The 22,828-nt window shown below is 40.6% G+C and overlaps 1 protein-coding gene across 2 annotated transcripts in view; it reads left to right on the forward strand.

The window, feature by feature from the left end:
- Positions 1 to 22,828, forward strand: part of LOC149255420 (uncharacterized) — an 87,357-nt gene that overhangs the window by 61,766 nt on the left and 2,763 nt on the right. The window lies entirely within an intron of this gene.

Below are 22,828 nucleotides of genomic sequence, written 5' to 3' on the forward strand. Positions count from 1 at the left end.
GCAGAGAGGCAGAGAGCCACTAGTGGAGGCAGCGCAGCACTTGGAGGGACCGACGTTGGGCCAGTCTGGGCCCACGTAGGCTTGACGCAGAGCCAGAAGGGCCAGCGCAGAGGAGAAGTTGCCTTCACGCAGAAATCAAGAATTGTCGGGGAGCTGCCGGAACAACTGGGAGAGGTTGACGTAGAAGCTCCAGGAGGCAGAAGAGACAGCACAGGGCTGATGCAGAGCTTGCAAGGTTGACGCAGGGCCTACATAGGGCCAATGCAGAGATAGTTGGGGTTAGCCAGTTTTGTTGTCGAATCAGCTGGAAACTGCTGGGTGAAGTGAGGTAATCTCACTCAGTTTTCCGCCATTATATTTTTCTCTGTAACTGGATTGTCAGGAGGGCATCCAACATTGTATTCAAAACTACTGCTTAATAATATAAAACTCTCAGAGCTGCTGCACCGGTTTTCCCGCATTGAGTTTTTCCAGGGACTATTTTGTCCAAAAATAACGGTGTCCTATGTATCTTGTTCTTTGCTTAGTTTCTTGTTTCATGTAATCAAATTAAATTGGTGTAGGATGTAGAAGTAATTTACTTCAGTATTTTTCAAAAAATAACTTGATAATGTATATTAAAATAAAGTAGGAGAAGTAAATTCAGTTTTGCTGCAGTAGGGGTTCCTTGAGTGGAGGAATTTTCACAACGCAAGGAAGCTAGGACTCCCCCAGATGGTGCGAAAGGTGCTCCCCGAAGTGGTGGTGGTTCCTTTTCTGCATGAGTCTCGCTGTCACCCCCGCTTATCGCCAACTCCACGTCATCCTCTTGGTCGCTATCAAAGAAGACCTCAATGTAATGGGCCTTGCTCGCTGTGCATCTATGGCCTGGTGCCCAAGGCTCCTGACAAGTGAAGCATAGCTTCCTCCTCCAAAGGTCTCTCCTGGTCTCCTCATCTAACTGCCCATGCCCCTAGGCTGCTCGCTGTGGTGGGGGCCTCGTGTCATGCCCCTTCTGTGGGTAGGGAGCCCGTGATGGAATGGGTGTTCATGTCTTGGGGATTTCCCCTTGCATATCCCTGGCACAAGTCACAGCCTCCTGCAAAGTAGTGGGTCTCTGGGATTTCACCAGTCCACATAGTGGCTCAAGTAAGTCCTCTACAAATGTGTACACCCTCCTAGCATCGGACAAATATGGCACCATGACTGAGACCCTAAAAAACTTTGATATATACTGCTCTGGATGGCCAGTCTGCCTAAGTTGGGTCAACTCCTCTGAAATGAGCTTCCTGGTCCCTCCCATCAAAACGCTTCACTAGTCCTCGTATAAAGTTCTCATAAGAGGTCATGCTGGCATGCCCTAGTGTGGTCAAACAATGAAACCACCAGTTGTGTGTCTCTCCCTCCAAGTACAAGGTAGCGATTTTGATGGCTTCCACCTCTGTCATCTGGTTAAGCTGGAAATAGGTATCCAACTTCTCCACCCAAGCTTGAGCTGTGCATTTGGTAGATCCATCATACGTGGGAAAATACATCCTCCCAATGGTACGTTGCAACTCTGAACTCTGCGTGCTAGATCCCCCACTGTACCCGCCCTTCTCGTTCTGCTTGAGCTGGCAGTATTCCCTGAAGGACAAGGCTGCTTTGAAATATTCCCCCATGGACTGCCATTCTCTGAAATAATCTCCCATGGGTATTTGATCATTTGGCCCACCCTACTCACTAGGTGTTGAGGGTAAGGTAGGCAGCGTGGTCTTGGTTGGCCCACTGAACGCTGGTGGGTAAGTCGCTGGTGATGGGTGGTCGTATTGTTGTGAGGCCCCTGAAGTCTCCCCAAATAGGAACTCACGATGGATGCTCTTGTCCCTATTTTTTTGCTTGATTTCCTCCAACATCTCCTTCTCTTTGGATAAATCATTTAGGGCCTTCAAGAGGCTATCAAATGTTGAATCCTCCTTACTCTTTGGCTCCCCCATATTTTCCACTACTACTGCCTTCCCATGTGCCTTAGTATCAGGTGTAATCTCCAACTCCCTCTCCCTGCTCTGGTACCTCTACCTTCGGTAAGTAACTTCTTGCCTATCCTCCTCGTTCATAGGAAAGATCCCCCACGATTAAGCCAAGGACTGAGTTTTGATACCATTGTAATGTTCCTAATTAGGAAAAACAATGATATACAAAGCAAAATAATACATGCAAGCACAAAATTTAGACAAATCAATGAACGCCCATGAGACCACCAAAAATACCATCCAGTTGAGCCATTTTATTAAATATATGGAGCAAGAGTACAATGGCATGGAAGGAATGCACTTGGGCTTGCCTCAAAGGCAAACGTGACAAGACCCAGGTGAGAAAACACAATGCCCGGATGAGAGAGTGAACTGCTCCAAATATGCCCTGTGCTGCCCCAGAAAACTGTACTGTCTGCTGGAAAGATATTGCTGAATGACCCACCTCCAGTGCATAGAAAATTTTGCAAAATTTTCCCCAAGCTCCTCTCAAGTGACCCACCAAACCCAGAAATGGTTTGGTCTAGTTATGACCTCTAAAAATTGGCCCCAGTTACCACATCCTCCTCAACTGGCTAGGAAATACGGCCTGTCTACAATTCCCCTAAAAAATCCCTCTAATCACTCCGAAAATGCTGAGTTTCACCACCCCAAATATCCCCTCAAGTCTCTCAGCAAAATCCAACTCCCAAACCTTTTCCCCAATCTCCCACGCGTGCCCAGGAAATGGCTTCCGCACAGGCCCTAGGTGAGTGAACTCCGCTTTGCCTTCAAACAGCAATCTCCGGGCCCTAAACTCCTCCACTAGCTTAGTTTCCCCCTGGAGAAACTATGCAAAATATCTCCCGGCAAACACCTCTCGGAAGATAGCTGAAATGGGCAGTATGTGGTCCTCTACTGCGTCCTCCTGGAGTACGCACTGGCTGAGAGAAGGTTGTACGATGTGCTCTGAAACTCCTCCAATCTCCCCTCCAAATTGGTACAATCTTACCTCCCTAGGGTGGCACTCGTAGTCCACCGAAAGAAGGGTGAGCTATCCCCTTGGAAAGCTCTGTGCTAAACAACATTGTGGCACAACTAAGCAACTCGAGCAATAATAGAAATGTGTAATTGACAAAAAACTCCAAAAGTTGCTAAGCTCCTTCTATTTATAATTTTTGAGCTGCCTTCCCATGTGGGCCCCTCCATCAAGCATTTCGACCCCCTTGGCAAATCGAATTCCCCTCTAAGGAATGTGTATTTCTAGTGGGTGTGGCCCCCATGTCCCACTAGCAAAAAGATTTTCGGCCTCCTTTTTCCCAAGTCTTAGCCCAAAATTTCGTGGGTCCCATAGTGAACAAAATTTCCAAAATTGTGATAATAAATTCAAGGAAATTATTCTAGGAAGGGACATTACAAAGGCACTAGTCTAGTGGGTGTTGATCAACCTTTTCTCTATACACAGTTTTCTCTCCTCTCTCTAATTTCTTGTTATTTAGGGTTAGGGTTCCTTGAAAATTCTGCTAAATAGTAATCTTGCTTGGTGTGTTATTACCCTCTTAATAGGGATTGCATTTAATTATTTGAAAAAGGGAAAATCTAGCATTAATTGCATGGTAAAATTGTATAATTAGGGCTGATTTCATCTCTTTTGTTGTTGTTTTATGCATATTTCAGCCATAAAAACTCATTTGCATACCTTAAATGTTGCTTACCTAATTGATAGCCTTATTCCATTATTGATCTATGCTTGAAGGGCTATTTCTTCTAGTTGTTATATGACATTGCATGCTATATTAATGAATATCTCTCAAACCCTAACTTATAACAACTCGCTAATCTATTAATTAATAGGTCTAAGGATAGAGTACTTAAAACTTGGTAAAGATTATCTTAGCCTTCTAGGCTTTGCCAGTACCTGATCCCAGTTGTAGACCTTGCTTTACCTTAAACCCTTCTTGTTGAATATCCTTTAGGTGATCTATACAGGGAAGCCTCCCTTGTGGGATTTATTTCACAACTAAGCAACTGGAGAAAGGATGTTGAGGTGATAGTAATGGTCGATCTCTTGTTGCCATAAAGTCTAGATTTTCCTAGTGGGGCTTTGCACTAGGCCTGCTGGATTTTGCAGTAATAGATGCATGGAATGTCAAATCCTTATATAGATTCTCTCTAATATGGTACCATTTGCTAAGTACCAACAAAGGTGTACATTGTTGTCCAACTAGGTGCTCACTTTTATTTGTTGTGTATACTTCCTAGGTACAATTTACTTGTTGAACGAGACTTTGATGTATTTAAAGATGTTGGAACATGTCTTTAATCAAAAAAATCTCTAAAAATTGGGCACTTGTTGGCATAGAAAAGAGCTCTAATGCTACTTGTTGTGTAATTAATTAGTAGAACTAGCAAATTATGAGCAATATAAAAAAACATATAAACTATATAAAATAGAATAGGAGAAACAATAGCACTGAATTTGTCGAATATAAACCCTTATATTGATAATTCTAGAAATAGCAATTTTCAAAAGTCTCTTTAAGGGGGCAACTTCCACATGTGTAGAGCTCTAATACAATAAAATTACTTGATAAAACATCACATAACCTTCTACTTAAATAGTTTCTTACTAGCAAAACCCTAGCTACTCATGGTCCTATCGTTAATGAATACTAACCACCTAATAAAGACAACCCTTTTACCTTGAGTAACCACACATCAACTAGATAACTGGCATTATTCATTGATGATGGACTTTATATTAATTGACTAACTTCTAAGTACTCTAAAGCAGGGAGGTTATGGCCAGGCACTAACACAAAGTCAATCAAGTTTCACAATTATTTCTATATGAGAGCTTGAAAATCAAAGAGGAATATCTTATATAAACTGACCAACTGGTTGGGACTTAGTCCTATAATTATGTTGGCCCTATAGTTGGTCTACATCCTAAAATGTGTGGTTGTACCACCAGAAAAAATTATTGAACGTAAGTGGCTAAAGCTTTCTCTTGTGGCTCCCTCTTGCAGAACATGGCGACTCACTTTAAAGGCTGTGATGAACCCTTACAATGTTCATGAATGAAGATGCACATGTTCTATGTGCAATTGAAAATCATGTTACAATTTAAATGGTTCCAAAGATGCCAACTCAGTCTGTGGGTTGAACTGTAACAGAGTTAGTTCCGTGGACTAACTATTTGGTCTTACAATGGTTTATCACATCTATTCATGCTATTTGGTTGATGGTGTAATAGATCGATACTTATATCTTCAAAACAAACATCTTAACTATATATGGCCAATATAACAACTTAAAGATATATTGCAAGAAATAATAGATTAACTAGAAAATTTGTAAATATCAACATGTCAAATAATCAGACATAAACCATAAAAGGCTTTGTAAGTTTAAGGAAGCTTTCCTTTTTTACTGCTTTCACTTAATGATTACAACTATTGTTGACCATGGAAATATTCCATATGCTTGCATTGCTAGTGTAAATGATTGGGATCCAGTAGTTCTGTTTGCCCTTCTATGACTGTCAAACTCCTGTCCACGCACCCATTGCTTGCTGGTCCAGGGAGCGCCTATTGGTGAGCGACATGACTACATAAAAGCATAAGGGGGCATCCACATTACCTTTCTAAGATTTTCAAGCTAGCCAACAGTCTTGTTGACCACTCCATGTCAACTACCCTATAGCAGTACACTTTTTCGCAAAAGGATTCCATTATGCTCGGGCATTCAGATCATCTAGGACTCGTCATCATCAGTCATCAGTCTATCAGAGTTATAAACCCATTCTGCAGTTTATAATGTAAATGATCTTAGTAAGACCACAATGTATGTAACAACCTAAGTAAAACTATTATTTTGATAACGATTTTCATCCTAGGAAGCTTTTCGTCTCACCTATTCATCTGTGTTTCTAAACACAAATGATCGACAGAGTTTTTCCCTCCAGCCTCACCCCAAAGATATGGTGGATTTTGTCGTCAAGATCTTAGGTGAGTCCTAGTGTTCTAATCGAATCTTCTGTAAAGTAATTTGGGAATAATTTTAGCTAATTGGCTAAATTATTTTATTACAAAACACTTGGTCTACTAGATCATATTGAGTCGCAGAATTGGATAAAATAATTGAGGGTTTATAACAAATGGGTTTTCCCCCTTTGAGGGTTGAAATGCGATTATCTTATGTAAATAATATTTTAGCCATAGTGCTAAAATATTAGAAGGTTGGGAAAAATTATTAATCCCCTCATGTGTCAATTAATTAAATTTTCTGGCAAAAATAAATTAAAAATCCTAAGCCAGAAATTTAATTAATTAGAGTCAAAATTAAGTTTTAGGAAAAATAAATTCTCCAAAATAAAAAATTTGTGGGTTCTAGAGAAATTAATTTTTGGAGGTCCCCCATCAAGGGAATATTGAAAATTTCAAGAAATTTTGGATCCTTAGGCTTTGGTGGTTAAGTCAAAGTCAAATTTTTTAAGAAATTAACTCAAAATAATTAATTTTGAGCTAATTAAAAATGAATTAAAAAATAAATTCGAAAATTCCTCAAAAAATAAATATTTCGACGGTGGAGATTAAAAGATAATTAAATCTTTATCAACGGTCGAGATTACTTTGACGGGGATCAAACCAACTAGCCGTTTGGAGAATTTATCTATAAATTAGAGGTCATTTGTCTCACAAAGGATCTGATCTTTGAATCGTGTACTAACTCTCGAAGCTCTCTTGTAATTTTTCTGGAATAATAATAATGCAATAGTCTTGATGTTTTCATTTATGGCAGTGTTTCTCTCCTACTTCTTATGGTAAAATTGTTCTTAATGTTCTCTTGAATAATATTTTAGAAGTTGTTGATTATTAGCCTTCGTGGAATAACTTATTGCACAAGTATCTTGAATAGGTTATTAGATCTAAAATAACATTTTAATTTAATTGAATTAGCAGGTATCTCTAATTCCTGAAGATTATATTGTTATTTTATATCTCTATTGATTTGACAACTTGATTTTGAGTGCAGAAATATTTTATATTCGAAAAGCTTAGGCGTGAGAAATGTTTTAAAAACCGGAATCGGTGATCGCACTGGCCCACCTAATAAACCGGGTTTCGAACTGGAACCGGTCGAACCGATACTGGTCAAGTCTAAACGAACCGGTTTTAGAAAAATACATTAAATAAATATTTTTTAATGAAATAAAAGTATTTTTAAGATTTAAAACCATGATTCCAAGTCAATAGAGACAAAATATGCAAAGTTTGCTCATTTATATACCATGAAAAGGTGAATATATCAAAATGGCACCGAGTGCAATACATATCATCGACAAAATACATAAGCAATGAGGCTCTAAATGGCCTATAAAGTCCAAAAACAATGTTGCAAGCTATGAGGCCATTGGCCTTGTAGGCATTATGATACAAGTGTTGTCCTTGATGGCAACTCACTCAGAGGTTTGATACAGGTGATGGCAACTTAATCAAAGGACAGATCTTAGTACAGCAGGTCAAGAGAGAGATATACGCAGGTTCATTGTGACAAAGCCGCGTATACACGCGGGTTAGACGTTCCGAATACGTGTATGCGTATACACACACTTTCACGCAAGGAAAAGCGCGTACATGTGGGAGAACTTATGTTTGGTCCGTGGTATTTAGTCCTTGGTATTTGAACCTATGGTTTTGGACCATGGTATCTCGGCAGAAGTGTTGACCCCAAGTATTGGGTCCATGGTATTGTTTCTACATGGTTTTAGACCATGGTATTGAGAGAAGCCTAACCTATATAAGGAGAAGATCGTTAGGCAAAGGGTATGGCAAGGAATGGATGTCTGACGAAGTGGGAAGATCTAGTATTGCTGGTTATCGGGTTGTGATGCTTGGCTCGGGTTGAATATGACAGCGAAGGTATAAGTAATTATCTTTAGATTTGTATGCAGGTTGTCTCTGGTGAAAGCGCGTATACACGCAGTTTTGATATAGTCAAGTAGCGTATGCATTATGAGATTTGGTGTTTCAGGTTGCTGTTGATTCTAGTGGTTGTCGCAGAGTTCTGGGCTCTGGTTTGCATTCTGTGTTTTGATAACAGGATTTCAGTGATTCAGTATTGGGTGATTTAGTGATTTATGATGCAAGTATAAGTTGATTGTTTTGTACTTATGGATCCAGTCTAAAAATGTATGAAACATGGTCCCTGGAAGAAAGAGAAGGTTGTAGCCTTCTGTAGGCCAGCACCTACGTACTAGTATCTTGGCTAGTGCAAGAGCTAAGGGGGTTGTAGCTCCCTTCCAGGAGAAGATGGAAAACGAGAGAGGGTTGTAGCCCTTTGCAGGTTGCAGCCTGCGTGTTGGTAAAGGACTACACCAGTAAATTGTAAAATAAGTTTCTTATTAAAGGAAGATAGAAACAAATTGCAGCAGGTGGTTTTCACCCACATTGGGTTTCCACCTTATATCATGGTGTTCATGTGTGTGGCTTATGTGTGATGTTATACTGCTCCTGTTTACTGTTAATAATGTTCTGATGCATTCACTGAAGATAAACTAACTGAATCATAAGATTACTGTATGTACGCTAGTTGCATTTAACACAGTCGCGTATATACGCGGATATCATGAACTGAAGTAGCGTATATGAATCTGAGTATGAAAATGAAAAAGTGTTTGAGTTGATAATACTGATTCACCCCCCCCCCTCTCAGTATTATTTCCAACAATTGGAATCAGAGCAGGTCCTTTAGAAGAAGCTTGATCGCTTGAAGGAAAGATCCATCAGAATGGCTAATCCAGAAAGAGAGGCACACATCAGGCCACCAATCTTTGACGGGAACAACTTTACCCACTGGAAGATAAGAACCACGACATATCTACAATCGCTTGGAGCAGAAGTTTGGGGAATCGTGGAAGGAGGATACAATTACCCATCAGCAATTCCTACAGATACAGCAGAGAAAAAGCAATATGAGCTCAATGCCAAAGCTGTTACTGTCTTATTGGGAAGTTTGACACAATCAGAATTTATGAAGGTCATGCATTTCAAATCAGCTAAGGAAATATGGGACAAAATTATTCTAAGCTACGAAGGAGATGAACAGGTAAAAAGAGCAAAGCTTCAAACTCTCAAAATCCGGTATGAAAATCTTAAGATGCATAGTAATGAAAGCATAGCTAACCACTTCTTGTGTATAGATGAGATTGTAAATTGTATGAGGAATTTGGGTGAAGAATTTAAAGAAGTTGTCTTAGTTGAAAAGGTTTTGAGATCCTTGTCTGCTAAATTTGATTCCAAAGTGTCTGCCATAGAAGAAAAGGAGAATCTGCAGAAAATCACCATGTCACAACTTCACGGAATCTTAACTGCTTTTGAGATGAGAAAAGAGGGACCATCAGAAGCCGCATTCGAAGCATCAGGATACATGTCAGGAGAAGAAGAAGAGGTAAATTTTGTCAAGAATCTTGAACGGGGAACTGGACGGTTTGAAGGTAAGCTACCTTTCAAATGCTTTTCATGTGGTAGAGTTGGTCACTACGCAGCTAGATGCCCTCATAACAAAGGAAAGATATCTGAAGAAGGTTATAGAAGCTATTATACCCATGTTAAAAGTGAAGACTCATTCAATGGTAGTGAAGACATTAGAAGTCTCATGGCATATGAAAAGAAGAATGCAGAAACTGAAGAAGTTACCAAATCAAACGAACAATTGGAGTCAGTAACCAGGGTAAGGGAGAAATTGCAGGATACAGTGAAAGATCAGAGCACAACTATTCAGGGACTTGAATCAAAGATCCTCTCTCTAAAAGAAGATCTTGAAAAATCAAAGAAACAGAACAGAGAAGCTCTTAAACATGAAGTGATCAAATTAAAGCAGCAAGTGGAAGAAGGAAGAAAAGTTGAAGAAGTCCTAAGGAAACAGTATCTGAAAAAGGAAGAACAACATCAGGTTGAGGTAAATATCTTAAAAGGTAAATTAGAAGAAAAGGATAAATTGTTGCGATTTCAAGATAGTACTAAGATTTTGGATGACATTCTTGGTAGTCAAAGATCCCCTATTATCAAAACTGGTCTTGGCTTTTATGAATCTGTTGAAGGTGAATCTAGCTCACAAGGTGAGGCAAGAAACTCTAATGAGAAATCTGAAATGCTCAAGGAATAGCCAAGGAAAGAAATTCCTCAAAGAAAATCCTTTGCTCCTAACTATGGAAGTGATAGACGATTATTTCCTCCACTGAATAATGTTGAATGTTATGTATGTCATAATCTTGGACATGTTGCAGCCAGATGTAGAAGTAGAATGGTTCAAGACCATCACAAAAGATCATCACATTCCAGGTATTTCAAAGGATATTGTTTTGCCTGCAATGCGTTTGGACACAAAGCAATTGATTGCAATAGAAGGAACATGAAATATGTAAGATGTTATACATGCAACAAACTTGGACATAAAGCAAGGGAATGCAGGAGCAAATTTCAAAATTCAAAACAAGAGGACCATACATCATCACAGTTCCAGGAATTGAAGAAGACAGAATTAGAGACAGAAAGGTGTGACATAACTCAGTTAGCTGACATAACAGACACAGGGGAAACTGAAAGTGAAGAAATTCAGTATTCCATCTTGCATACGCTGATATAATGAAGACAAGTCGCGTATATACGCGAGTTACAGGCTACAGAGTCGCGTATATGGAGATCAGAAGAAAAGGCAGCAGAACAGACTCAGGAAATGGTACGTTCATGATATGTAATGGTTGGCACAAGCTCAGGGGGAGCATATACTTCAAATAATGCATTGTTGGCATTATGGTTAGAAGTTGTTGATGAAGTTTAAGTTAAATGATACATCTTGCTGTTTGATCAAAGGAATGGTGTTGCAGGTTTGGATGCTGATGCTTATGGTGCAAATCATATATGATGTATGATAGTCATGGTTTTGAATGGATTGCTGGTCTTAGAACTTGCATCTGCTCAGGGGGAGCATGGATGGATTGATACAACTTGGCATATACAAAGGGGAGCCCAATCAGAGATTTCAACAGGTACTCAAGGGGAGTATGAAGTTTGAACAGCAGAGGGAAAGAACTTTCTAGTCTGCCATTTGCCCTTGATGTCAAAGGGGAAGAGTGACTTGGTGTGGTGGTTGCCATCAAGTCCAAAGGGGGAGATTGTTGGCATTATGATACAAGTATTGTCCTTGATGGCAACTCACCCAGAGGTTTGATACAGGTGATGGCAACTTAATCAGAGGACAGATCTTAGTAGAGCAGGTCAAGAGAGAGATATACGCAGGTTCATTGTGACAAAGCCGCATATACACGCGGGTTAGACGTTCCGAATACGCGTATGCGTATACACGCAAGGAAAAGCGCGTACATGTGGGAGAACTTATGTTTGGTCCGTGGTATTTAGTCCTTAGTATTTGAACCTATGGTTTTGGACCATGGTATCTCGGCAAAAGTATTGACCCAAAGTATTGGGTCCATGGTATTGCTTCTACATGGTTTTGGACCATGGTATTGAGAGAAGCCTAACCTATATAAGGAGAAGATCATTAGGAAAAGGGTATGGCAAGGAATGGATGTCTGACGAAGTGGGAAGATCTAGTATTGCTGGTTATCGGGTTGTGATGCTTGGCTCGGGTTGAATATGACAGCAAAGGTATAAGTAATTATCTTTAGATCTGTACGCGGGTTGTCTCTGGTGAAAGCGCATATACACGCAGTTTTGATATAGTCAAGTAGCGTATGCATTATGAGATTTGGTGTTTCAGGTTGCTGTTGATTCTAGTGGTTGTTGCAGAGTTCTGGGCTCTGGTTTGCATTCTGTGTTTTGATAACAGGGTTTCAGTGATTCAGTATTGGGTGATTTAGTGATTTATGATGCAAGTATAAGTTGATTGTTTTGTACTTATGGATCCAGTCTGAAAATGTATGAAACATGGTCCCTGGAAGAAAGAGAAGGTTGTAGCCTTCTGTAGGCCAGCACCTACGTACCAGTATCTTGGCTAGTGCAAGAGCTAAGGGGGTTGTATCTCCCTTCCAGGAGAAGCTGGAAAACGAGAGAGGGTTGTAGCCCTCTGCAGGTTGCAGCCTGCGTGCTGGTAAAGGACTGCACCAGTACATTGTAAAATAAGTTTCTTATTAAAGGAAGATAAAAACAAATTGCACCAGGTGGTTTTCACCCACATTGGGTTTCCACCTTATATCATGGTGTTCATGTGTGTGGCTTATGTGTGATGTTATATTGCTTCTGTTTACTGTTAATAATGTTTTGATGCACTCACTGAAGATAAACTAACTGAATCATAAGATTACTGTATGTACGCTAGTTGCATATAACACAGTGGCGTATATACGTGGATATCATGAACTGAAGTAGCGTATATGAATCTGAGTATGAAAATGAAAAGTGTTTGAGTTGATAATATTGATTCACCCCCCCCTCTCAGTATTATTTCCAACAGGCCTACTACAAGTCTACAGTGTACACATGATCAATCATCAAGTTCATCACCACTACTAGACACAGGATCATCATCAGGAGCTACATAGATATCATCTGGTTCAGAGTCTGAGGATGCCTCAGCCTGATCTGCAACCTTAGGAGCAATGCCACCAATAACAAAAGTAGTGGACCTAATGGAAGCACGAGTTTGTCAACCTGCACGACTAGTGCCTTCCATTGGTTCTTTGCCTTTCCTTGATGCCACTACTGATCCTGGTTCTGATGCCGCCACCAAATCTGCTTCATCCCCTGCTAATGCCATGTCGATATCAAAATCAACATCAAACACAAGATTTTTAGTCTCCTCCACCCATTCTGATGTTGGATCAATTATCGTCCAACACAATGGGATCTAGATCAGGTGTTTTGTTCGTCATTTGGTTCCTCAATAGTCAAAGGTTGTATTGCACGAAGACAAGATCATTTAACCATTTTTCTTCCAAGCGGTTTCTCTTCTTTGTGTGTATGCGCTCAAAAACAGACCAATTGCGCTCACAACCCAAAGCACTGCAAGTTTGGCTGAGACTCTAATTGTAAACTTTTGCAATTGAGGACACTGACCGCCAAATGACTACCACCAATGTGTTGCAAAGAAAAAGACATTAATTAGTAACTTAGTTCATTTCATTACTTATTTACAAATTACAAGTATCTATAGATAATTTGAATTGTAAATTTGTAAACAATTTAACTTGAAAAGAAAAACAAATTGGAAATTGGAATTGTTTACCTGGTTGATCCACATCTCTTTCCATCTTTGCCAAGTTTTTGCCAAAGTACCAGTTGCCATACTGAAAACAGTAAGTTGTTTATGTATTTCTGACTGGTCTGCATGGCTAGGGACCATGCGCTCCAAGCAACCAATCAATCTAGCTCTGACCTCCCCATCCTACAGATCTCCTAGCTGAGCTTTATAATGATACTTTGGGTTCAAAAAATACCTAGCTGCATGTATAGGACGATGGAGTTGATTGTTCCATCTGTTATCAATGATTTCCCATATATGGCCATATTTAGCTAACCTGTCCTTGTAAGCTGCCTGTATCTGCTCCTTTGCCTGATCCATAGCCTCATAAATGTAGCCCATGGCCAATTTTTCCCCATCGACCATCCTTAGCGCTTTAACAAGGGGTTCAGTAATTTTCACAAGCTCTACAGACCTTTTCCAAAAATAATTGTCAAACACTTTCTTTTTGGTGTCTTTTCCATCTTGTCTACGAGCTCATTGAGATTTAGTCCAATCATCAAAAGAAAACATTTTCTGCAGGGTTTTATGTTGACCATTGAGACATTGAAACGTGAGGAAGTGAGTTGAAAATCTCGTAATTGCAGGCCTAACAAGCTCTTTTCTCCCAGTGTTTTTCCTCATTAGGTTCAATACCCATGAGTGTTTGTAAATATATTTTGTAATGCACTTGGCATGCTCTACATTGTTTTTTACCCACTCCACTTTGCCTATGTCCTCAAGCATGATGTCTATGTAATGTGCAACACATGGAGTCCAAAATATGGTCCTATATTTGGACTCAAGCATCTTTCCAGCAAGAACATAGTTTGAGACATTATTGGTGATGACCTGCACAACATTCTGCTCCCCAACTTCCTGAATAATGTCATACAAAAGCTCAAATAGAAGGGTTGCATCCTTCACCTTATCAAATGCATCAATTGATCTCAAAAACATGGTTCCTTGAGGGTAAGAAATAAGGAAATTAATGATAGTGTGGTTCTTTCCATCGTTCCATCCATCTGACATGATGGAACAACCTGTTTTGAGCCATGAATCTTTATACCTAGCCAAATACTCATCAATGGAAGAAATCTCTTTTTGCAAAAGAGCTCCCCTCAAGTGATGCATACTAGGGCCTTTGAAGCCCTTTCCTGCAGCTATAACAGAGTCCCACATAGCTTGGTAATAAGGTGAGCAAGCAACATTAAATGGGATATTTAAATCATACCACCATCTAGCAATGTATTAATGAGAAGTTTCTTTGCATTGGTTTTTCCAATGTTGATCCAAAGTGGGTTGACGATTTGGTTGGGAGGAAGTGGGATTAGAAGAGGCAATGTTGGCAGAGGATGAGAAATAACTTTGGATGTTTGTTTTCTTTATTCCTTTTGATAGTTGGCCAAAAGAAGGATGAACATAGTGAAAGGGGTCATTGGTGGAAGGGATAGAAAAGGAGTCTTGAATCTCATAATCATCATACCCACTCTCTTTCATGGCTTCTAATAATTCCCTCTTCCTTGCAATGTCATCTTGGATGGCCTTATCCCTAGCCTTATCCTCATGAAACTTTTCAAGCTTGGAAAGGTATTCTGCCCTAATAGGACCTAACACTGCATTTGGTGCATCACATGGCTTTACTTGGCCTCTTACCCCAGCCAAGTTTTGTTTCAATCTAAGAATACCCCCACCTCCAATAGATTTATGGCATTATTTGCATCTCATTTTTCCATCAATCACATCACAATGAGCCCATGCACTATCCTTTCCTTTTGGAGCCATGTTTGCTTGAAATAATTACAATTTGCAAAGAAATATGCCATTTAAAAAAAAAATTGCAGCTAAGAAACACGGAAAACCAAAGCTAAATTTAGGAAAACAAATGCACATGTAGCCTACAAATTTGATAGCATAGTGATAGAACTAGAGATCTGATAGCATAGATGATAGAAGTTAGAAGTTTATAACACAAAAAAAATTAATACATGGACAACAGTCAAATGAGGAATTTTCAAGTGAAAATCCTTACTTGGAAATGCAAACTAGTTTCCTTAGCCTCCTCTTGAAGATGCCAACTCCACTGACAACTCCAAACTATTTCCAAAATAGCTCCAACTCCAAGCCTCCAAGATGACTACTCCAACAAAAACTCAACACTCTCCAAGCTCCCAAGCAAACTTAGAAATACTCCAAATGAGATGTGTGAGACAAATGAGAGGGAGAAGGGCCTTTTAAAGGCTTGGAGAGGGTGTTTTTGGAGGGAAAGGACCCTTACTTTCCCTCCAAAACACCCTAAGCACCTTGGAAAAATCGCTGCGTTGGCCCTCCGCCGCCGTGGCAGCTAATCGGCCGGTTTAGGACGGAACCAGCCAGTTTGACCACAAACCGGCCGGTTAGGGCAAAAAAAAGGCAAAATGATGGGTCAAACCGGGTTTTTACGCTGGTTTGACCCGGTGGGCTTGCTAACTGGCCGGTTTGACCGGTTACCGCTTCAAACCGGTCAGTTTTTAAAACATTGGGTGTGAGGGGAAGTCCTCGGTTGGACCAACCAACTCCAAGGCATAAGATCTGAAGAGCCTTCCTGATTGAAATCCCAAGATTTATCTAACAAAGTTTCTCTTGCAGGGTTTCTTGGCCAGTGCCTCATTTAAAATTATTTGTCTTTTATATACTGAGTTTAATTGATAGATCTGGCTAGGAAGAGCTTGATTCTACAGATCTAGGAGTGGAATCAGACTCATAGTCCTCAGATCTAGTAGATTTGTATTTTATTTGTATAGATCTGAAGTCTTTGTAAAATAATTTTTAATTTCTAACGTTTGGATTTGGGTTTTAGTTTTATTTTTGTATATATTGGGTCTTGGGTATTTCATTTTTTACTTGTGCAAGTGTAGATCTGAGATTATTCAAGGAGATTTCTGAAATTTGAGCTAGATCTAGGCCCTGAAGAGCAAGATCTAGTCTCAAATCTTTGTTTGCAGGGCTACAAATTCAAGATTATTTGGTGAATGAAGAAGATCTGAAGTTGATATATTTTTCTGAGGTTGGGAAATTTTTTATAGGCCTTAAATGCCTAACGCAGGCCCTCCAAACCCTCTTGCCACTGCCTTCTCCTCTTTTCCGCTGCCTGTAGCAGCCTTTTCTTCTCCTCGGCAGTCCTGAAACCTTCCTCCCTCACTGCCCAGGCCTCCACTCCCCTTTTCTTTCTCCTTTCCTCATCTGCTGCTCCCTGCTTTCCCTCACGCAATCCCTTCTCCCTTCACTTCCTTAACGCAGCTCTCTTTTAGCCCTGCGGCACCCTCCTGCTGCCTTATTTCCTTGCGGCAGCCTCCCTTAAGCCTCCACGCTGCCTTCCCTTCTCCTCCGCTTCCTTCCCTTCTCCTTAGCCATTGTTCCCGTCTCCTCTTCCCATGCTGCCCCAATGCAGCCCTAAAATTTCCTGCCACTGCCTCCTTTTTTGCTCTCGGCACCCACCCTTCCTCTCTGCACCTCCTATCCCTGTCTGCTGCCCTAGCTCTCTTCCCTGCTGCCTCTAGCAGCTTCCTAGACCTTAACGCAGCCTTTCTTTGCCTTCAAAGCCTTGACACGGGCCTTGGGAAGCCCTCCACAGTTCAACGCAGGCCTATTTGGGCCTCTTCTTTCTGCTGTTCGGACTATCATTGGCTTGGTCTCATCACTGTAGGAGATAAATCAACTTTGTGAGTTAATACATCTTCAGCTTTTGCAGAGAAGTTTGGGTAAGGACTCATGTTTTAGGTGACACGTCACTGGGAAACTTGGGCAAACACCTTCTAGGCCTAAGGCCTCAGGTTTCGCTTCTAAACCCTTATTTATTCACTGTCTAATCATTCAAGATAATAACATCTAAAACAGTGACATTAATTCAAAATATTGGCAAGGCATCTCTGACATAAAGCTACAAATATGAAAAAACTATCTCATGTTTTCTAAAGTCTGATCATAATACTGAATTGCATCATTAATTTGAGTACATTTGAAAGACTAATCAATTCGGAACTGTTTGACTGCCTCCTCTGTTCCAAATGCACAATAAGATCTGAGATAAGCAGTGACATAGAAATTCATCCTCTTGCTGTTTGCTTCTTTTATTAAGTGTTCTCATTTAAGTCAAAGAAGAATTAGCTGTTTGGCATATTTAGCAACGAAATTACTTACTGCTGTCCCAATTATTCATTGAAGGTCGGTTTGACATATGCTTGTTTCATGACTGTCACATTCTCTTTGGGTTGCAGCACTACAATCTGATTTAAATAGCAGTGGCATCATAAAAGCACTTATTTTTGGCATCTTATCTCTATTTTCTCACTGTCATCAGAAGTAAGATAAGGAGGAGAATTATGGGTTTGTTTGTTAAATTTATTAACTCGTTGCTGTTATAATTTTTCTTATGCCTCGCTGAATTATCACAAGAGCATAAGTTGCAGATTTAAGATTAAGAAGATAGCTATCATTACAGTGAGCTTATTGTTAGGCTATTGTCAGATTGAACTAACACATTCTTATCTTGTATGATCTCAAAGAGTTTCAAAACAATCATATTACTAATATCGCTTCATTGACACAATCTCGAGCTGTTTTATGAGTTGTTGTGGGCAATATTTGCATTGCAAGTTGGATAATTGGTTTTGAAGCATTTGGAGCATGGAGCTGTAATTGGGTCTCATTTTTTTGCATCTTCATCTTAACTTTCCTTTGCGTTGCATCAATTGATAATCAGAACTGTTAGCTTAATTCCATTAATTGCAGCTTATGTTGTGTTGATCATATTACTTATTTATAGACTGTTTGTGGTTGAAATTGTTGCCATTTCCCTTTTCTTGCTCATGATTCTAATTATCAAGCTAACTGTCCTTAGCAGCACTTATATCTTGTAACTTGATAAGTTCATCCAATGTGCAAGTATATTTTGTCTTGAGCATTGTTATTAAAGGAATTGGTCTCATAACTTTAAATCTAAATAGTATAATCTAATTGAATAGCCTAAGCACTGCTTCATTCTGTTAAGATTCATTGTGCTCATTTAATAATCACACTTGCATCTAATTTAAGTCAAGCTATTAAGATAATTCTAGGTGCATCTCCTAGAACTTGTTGGTTCCCAACAAGTTTCCTTTCATCATCCACCCTTTCACCTTTTAGGGACTACCCCCCTTAGTTGCCTAGGAGATAGTCAGAACGGAGTGGGCAGGGATGAGAATGACAACCCCTGCCCTGAGCATTGTGGCCCTTGGTGTATACTTCGGGCGACAACAAGTCTATTCAGCATAAGATTCCAGGGAAACCCATAAGGCTATACTCTACACGAGAACCTATGAGTGCGAAGCTGCTACCTGCATGTCCTCATTGACACATAGTGGGTACTAGAATAGTTACCAGTGGTCTCCTACAACAACCACTGTAGGCTATACCTAATCAGTGATTCAGTACAATGCACACATAATGATCAAGCCTTATAGTAGGTGCTCACTAATTTTACTTTAAAACCAGTTTGACATGACTCATCAGTCCCACAATGAACACACTGCCCTGATTCAATGTGATTTTATCCCCTATCAAGTCGAGGGTTAGTTTATAGGACCTATGTGTTTCAACAAAGGATATAAACTTTATAAAAGCATGCCTAACACATGTCACAACTAGAAGCAACATGCGGAGATAGACGCCTACAATTGCATGTGGATATGACATCCTAATACTTAATTCAAAATGAAAACACTAGTATATTTCCTATGAAATAAATAATAATAATAATAATAATAATTTAGTTTATGGCAATAGGAAGAAAATAATATTTATATATGGATAAATCGTCTTATTGTAAAAAAACACACAAAACTACAGTGCAATGCCTGGCATTATTCCAAGGATCTTTTATTGCCTTTGGAGTATCATACAACTGTTGATTTCTAGTAGCATCGGATGTGATCTAAGTCTCAAATTTTGCAGGGAGGCTTGGACACATGTATTCTAAAGAACCCAAAAATCGTTTTGGCAGATTCCACCCAAAAACAGTTTTATTAAAATAATTAATTATTTTTAAAGGGACCCTAAGTCTAAACTTAGGAAAATAAAATAATTAAAGGATATTAATATAAACTGTGGGTGTAACTTCTAGAAGAAGACGAGGATCAAGCATAAATGATCTTAGCTATTGATTAGCTTTTAATCTGGGCTGTTCACTGTCAACGAGGAGATTATTTAAGGGAGCTTGAGGGTGACTTGGAAACACACACAAAGTAAGTTCAGAGAATCAATTTTTTGAAGCAGAGCAGAGGAGTTGCCGGGAGAATTTCAATAGTGAGGTGTTGCAGTGAGGGGCAGGGATAGTTCGGTTGGAGTATCCTCTCCAGGATCCAGGATACGCAGCACAGAGAGGCAGAGAGACACCATAAGGGTTGACGCTGCGCCAGAAGGGCCCACACAGAGCTTGACGCTGAGTCAAAAGGGCTCACGCAGAGACAGCACAATCATCCAGAGCAGAAGTCCGAGTTTTGTAGAGGAGATGACATTTCTGAGCCGGGTGGGTTGGACATTGCTCCAGAAGGCAAGGCATTTCCTAGTTGAGTTGACGCAGAGCCTTTTTAGGCTGACGCAGGGCCTACGCAGGGCCAACGTAGAGATAGCCGAGGATAGTTGGTTCAGTTGTCGGAACAACCTAGAATTGCCGGGTAGAGTGAGGTAATCTCACTAAGTTTTTCTGCCAGTTTATTTTCTCTGTAACTGGATTGATGGAAGGGCAGCCAAAGTTGTATTCAGAAACTACTGCATAATAATATAAAACCCTCAGAGTTGTTGCACCGGTTTTCCCGCATTGGGTTTTTCCGGGGACGTTTGTCCAAAAAATACTGTCACTTGTGTGGATTTTTCTCCATTGTTTTGTTCTTGTTTTAGGCAATCTAATTAATTAAAGTGAAGGCTGCAGTTGTATTAGCTTCGATATTTGCTGTAGAAAGCAATAGATAATTTGTTTCGGTAATTAACAGATAGGAGAAGTTTAATTAGTTGCTGCAGTAGTTGATTCGGGCAAGATTCTCGAATCTTCACATGGTATCAGAGCATTGCAGGTGAAGCAAGAAGAACAGTGCTAGAGAACCAAATGCTGAGTAGAAGAGGGAGATTGAAAAAGTTGCAGGGGGTAGCAGTTCGAATCCCCAGAGGGGTTTGTGCAGTCCTAGCCAGAGGGTTGATTTTCGAGGTAGTCTCTCTCTAAGTGAGGCGACAAAGAGGAAGGACTCCCAGTTCGAAAGCCGGGGCAAAGGGAGCAACGCTGAAGCCTCAACATGAGGAGAAGCTAGTGGGACGCAGTATTTTCTGCAGACAGTTTTGCTGGGTAGAAAGATGTTAGAAGAGAAGGAAGAAGCACAGTTGAGGGAATTTTTTCCTCAGAAGACTTCCTGCCAAGAAGTTTGTTTTCTTATTGACTAAGCAACAACAATAAGAAGCAGAGAGGAGCAGTTCGACAGTTTTCGTGGCAGAGATGGCAACCAATGGTTTGAGAGATCATGACAGGTTGGATGGAGCATACAACTATGTCATCTGGAAGGCAAGGATGTCATTCCTTCTAGATGAGCATGCTCTCAAGACATATGTCGACATCGTGGTGGTTGTGCCCGCAGATGCAGATCCGTTGAAGAAGTACCAAGCTGAGATGGCGAAGGTGAAAAGAATGATCCTCGACGAAGTGAAGGATCATGTGGTCTGTTACATCGCTAGTAGAGGGACTTCTAAGGAGATGTGGGATGCATTGTCTACATTGTATTAGGGATCTTCCGAGTAGCAGAAGATGTACTTGGATCAGAAGCTGAGATCTGCTCAGATGCAGAAGGGGAGCATGTGGATCCATTCCTCATGAAGCTTCAGGAGACCCGTGATGAGTTATCTGCGGTGGGGTCTACACCTCAAGGTTCCGAGATGGTGAGAGTCGAAACTGGCCCTAAACTCAGTCTCAGAAGAGTGGCAAGTCCTTGTCCAGAGCATCCTAGGCAGGGAAGCTTTGCCAGACTGAGATAGTATGTGGGTAGCTCTTAAGCAGGAAAAGATGAGTAGAGACTTGGTCAAGTGCAAGCTTGACGGAAGTAGCAACAATGGGTCGAAGCCCAAGGAGGAGGAGGATAATGCAGCCCTCGCATCGAAGGGGCAGTAGGAGTAGCAAAGACATAAGAAGGAGGTCTCGAAGATAAAGTGCTTTAGGTGTGGTGAGATGGGTCACTACACAATTCAATGTCCTCTCAGAAAGAAGGACAAAGATGAGAAGCACGATCCAAAGGCTGCGCCCGCGAAGATCGAGGAAGAGGAGTTTGCCATGACAATCGAGATACCTCCAGGAGGGAAGTGCGCTGATTTGGAGTTGTAGTTCGAAAGAGCTACAGATGGGCAGGATCCTTGAGGAGCCCACCTCTAGGATCATTACCTTGCTACGGGAGCCTAGATCAGAAGTAGTAAGATGGACTAGTGTCAGATGGTGCCGAGGAGTGTCGGAGAGACAATTGCAGTGGCTAGGAGCACCAGAGATTGAACAACATAGAGTAGAGTTGGCAGCAGTGCAGATGGAACAGAGCAAAGGTCAGTAGCAACACAATAGATTCAGAGGGTCAGCACGAAGACTAGCAGCAGTGTGGTTCCAACATTCATATGGTATCATACTGAACACAATTAGTTCAGTAATTTGGGATGTTTTTCCGTTGTTGATGGAGTAGCAGCAACATTTTGCAATGCAGTGGCTGTTGGCAGTGACAGTTCCAGCAATAGCACGGATGCAGAATTTCAAAGGGAGTTACAATACGGATGCAGTTTTGATAGTGGAAGGGTCAACAAAAGTACAGATGCAACATTTGCACAGTAGTTGGTGGACAACATGTCAGACATTAGCAACGCAGAGGGAGATGTTACATAACAAAGTCATGCTTCAACAAGTTGCATTGTTAGAGCACATTCCTCGCTAAGAGGGAGTGTTGATTTTTGGTAGCATTGGATGTGCTCTAAGTCTCAAATTTTGCAGGGAGGCTTGGGCACATGTATTCGAAAGAACTCAGAAAACGTTTTGGGAAATTCCACCCATAAACAATTTTATTAAAATAATTAATTATTTTCAAAGGGACCCTAAGTCTAAACTTAAGAAAATAAAATAATTAAAGGGTATTAATATAAATTGTGGGTGTAACTTCTAGAAGAAGACGAGGATCAAGCAAAAATGATCTTAGCCATTGATTAGCTTCTAATCTGGGTTGTTGAATGTCAACGAGGAGATTATTTAAGGAAGCTTGAGGGTCACTTGGAAACACACACAGAGTGAGTTTAGATAATCGATTTTCTGAAGCAGAGTAGAGGAGCTGTCGAGAGAATTTCGATAGTGAGCTGTTGCAGTGAGGGGCAGGGATAGTTGGGTTGGAGTATCTTCTCTAGGACCCAGGATACGCAGCAGAGAGAGGCAGAGAGACACCAGAAGGGTTGACGTTGGGCCAGAAGGGCCCACACAGAGCTTGACACTGAGCCAGAAGGGCTCACGCAGAGACAACGCAGTCATCCAGAGCAGAAGTCCGAGTTTTGCAGAGGAGCTGACATTTCTGAGCCGGGAGGGCTGGAAACTGCTCCAG

This window comes from Pinus tabuliformis, chromosome 7 (genome assembly GCF_031772625.1).
Source record: "Pinus tabuliformis cultivar Carrire ecotype Pingquan chromosome 7, CPIR1, whole genome shotgun sequence".
Classification (NCBI taxonomy): Eukaryota; Viridiplantae; Streptophyta; class Pinopsida; order Pinales; family Pinaceae; genus Pinus; species Pinus tabuliformis.